The sequence below is a fragment of the Octopus bimaculoides genome, chromosome 10, assembly GCF_001194135.2.
Source record: "Octopus bimaculoides isolate UCB-OBI-ISO-001 chromosome 10, ASM119413v2, whole genome shotgun sequence".
NCBI lineage: Eukaryota > Metazoa > Mollusca > Cephalopoda > Octopoda > Octopodidae > Octopus > Octopus bimaculoides.
The window spans coordinates 8078621-8081827 of NC_068990.1; positions in this window are offsets into that span (position 1 = coordinate 8078621).

Sequence of the window (3207 nt, forward strand, 5' to 3'; positions counted from 1 at the left end):
ATACATAGGGAACTTTATATAATTATAGACAAATTATTAAACACACATTTACACGAAGACGCACAAACACATACGTATATATATACATATATATATGTATGTGTGTATATATACACACATACATATATACATATAACATATCTATGTAGATATGTATGCATCCTTTCATGTATATGTGTATACGACTTTTATGTGCCCATGGTATTCATGGTTAGCTAACCATGCACGCGGAAACATACATTTACATAAGCACACATACACACATACGGAGACATAAACGTTCAGGCATACAGAGAAAAGCGTACATGCATACGTACAAGGATTGAAATGGTAGGTGAAAACTAGTTAATCAATGAACGGATTTTGTTTTAATATGAAATATCTCCAACATTACTTAACTATTTTCAAATCTTATTGAAATGCGCAGTGATTCATACTTTTAGAGTATTTTTATGAGCTATGAATTTATTTTTTTTTATATATAGCTTTGTTTGTGTGTATATGAATGTGTAGTATCGTGAGCATGGGAAAATATATTTGTTGTGGTGAATAATGTTTGACAAATATTCGTCAAAACTTCAAGATGTTGATATAATCATGACTAGGCACGAGTCTTAGATTTATAACGAAGGGGAAGATGGTTTTGTGGCGTTCATGCCTACAGTAATTAATAGCATAAATGTGATGAGATTGGTTCAAGAGAAAATTGAATGCCTTACATTTATTCATAATATTGTGAATATAAATATGGGTTTGTTGCAGATGTATGAACAGAATGGAATTCGGATTCTCAGCTCTTTCTTCAAATGCATTAAATTCATCAATGAAAGCAGTTTCCCTGAAGAATCTGACTGTGATTAACAATTTATATTCAGCGAAATTTACAATTTCTTTACGTTAATGCGAAAGACACAGTCATAGTAATAATAATGATATAGAAGATAATTATGATCAAGTTGATGGTGATGGTGATGGTGATGGTAATGATAATGCTATTATGGTAACAAGAATGATGTTAATGAAGGTTATGGTGCAGATGACAATTTTATCCATGACGAAAGATAAAAATGTCCATGATAATTATGAAAATACTAATACTAATTTTAATCATCATATATAATTTCCATTATGCTCAATGCCAATATCTCAGTAAAGATTTCATAGTCGACTGAATCGACATTATTACCTTATCTGGAGGATGAAAGACAAATCAACACCGGCGTTTAAATTACAAGAACAATAGCAATGATTTCTCATACTGGCACCATGCAACGAATTGCATTATAGTGGTATAGGTAATTGAATCGACGACATCAGTATTTTTTTTCTCTGTAACAATGTATTGACCCGGAGGGATGGAATGTGAACTGAACCTCAGTGGCATTTGAACTCAGAATGCAGAGATTCAAAGAGGAATTCTGTTAGGTATTTAGTCCAATGCAATAAAATTTCTGCCACACTACAGCCCTTCTGCTAAACAATAGTGATCATAATAACAGAAACATCGAAACACAACAAATATCAGCAACAGGATATCTATATAACGGAGACGGAAGGAAGCAAATAACTGGGTTCACAATGTAAATGAAGATTAATAAAAAGCAGTATTTTAAAACCTATTTAGTTATTATTATTATTATTATTATTATTATTATTATTATTATTATTATTATTATTATTATTATTATTATTATTTTTATCATTATTAATATTGTTGTTATTATTATTATTGATGTTATGATTATTTTTCATTGTTTTTAATCGGTATATATATATATATATATATATATATATAAAATATGAAGAGACAGGAATAAATTTTATTTTATTTGTATTTGATAATCTCCTGGTATTGCGAGTGAATATTGTATTTTTACTTAACAATAACAATTTATTGTATTAAATCATCAGGTCATGAAAGTTTGACGTCGTACTCTGATACCTGATAATGATCCTAACGTGAATATAATAGTGTGTTTATAGAAGGGGTACAACGGTTTAGTTGATCTAGGTTAACACACCATCTGACACGATGCCAGATAAGTGCATCTCAGGGTTTTTTAATATTGTTATTATTCATTTAATTTCTGCTGCTTGTATTAATATAACTTATATGTTATAGTTAATTCAAATTACTGTACTAGTTGTTCCAGAACAAGACTTGCATTACATTTGTTATTTTGGTTTAGCTTAATTCTTGTAGTGGTATCTATAGAAATGAATATGTGATAAACTAATCGCATAAACTTATAGTTGATTATTTGCGAATGGGCAAGTCTGATTGTATACGACAATGTCGTTGGTCATGTTCATGTGTGAGGTACGAAATTAATAAAGCATATATTTCTTTAATTACCTACATACACACACATAAACTAGTTATCCTGTTTTCACGTAGTTAACTATATTACTGCATATACAAACAAATTGATCGATTTATCTATCTATGCGTGTGTATGTACGCACACATACACACATGCAAACACATATATCCGTGTATATATATATGTATATATGCGTATATATATATATATATATATATATATATATATATATATATATATATATATATATATATATATATATATATATATATATATATATATATATGTTTCCATGAACGTATATATATATGTCTATATATATGGATATATATGTTTGCATGATTGTGTGTGCATATATATTTATATATATATATATATGTATGTATAGTGTGTGTGTGTGTGTGTATGTATGTGTGTGTGTGTGTGTGTGTATGCGTGCGTGCCTGTATATATTGATGTGTATAAGTATATTATCTACGTTCATTACCGTGTGTTCTTCGGAGCTAAATTTTACAAGTGACGTCCGATTTTAGAGAAAACAACATAAAATGTATTCACCAAATTTTGAAAGATTAGCTCTTTTATTTATATTACTGATATTAAAATATTAAACAAAGTAGTCACTGAGCAAGGAACAAATAATTTGAAAAGGAAACATAGGTGAAGTAAAAAGTAAAAAAAAAGAACATTTATACATTTTGTATTTCTGAAAGAATAATGAAATAAACACGATAGAATTGTTAGGCTTACCAAGTAGAAAATGTTTGTTGTACTTTTACACGATAGAAAAAGCGTTATTTATGTGCCACTCAAGAAGACATTCACACAATTTCGATAAAATTTTAATGCATTTAATGTAATGTATGAATTGATATAAATAATA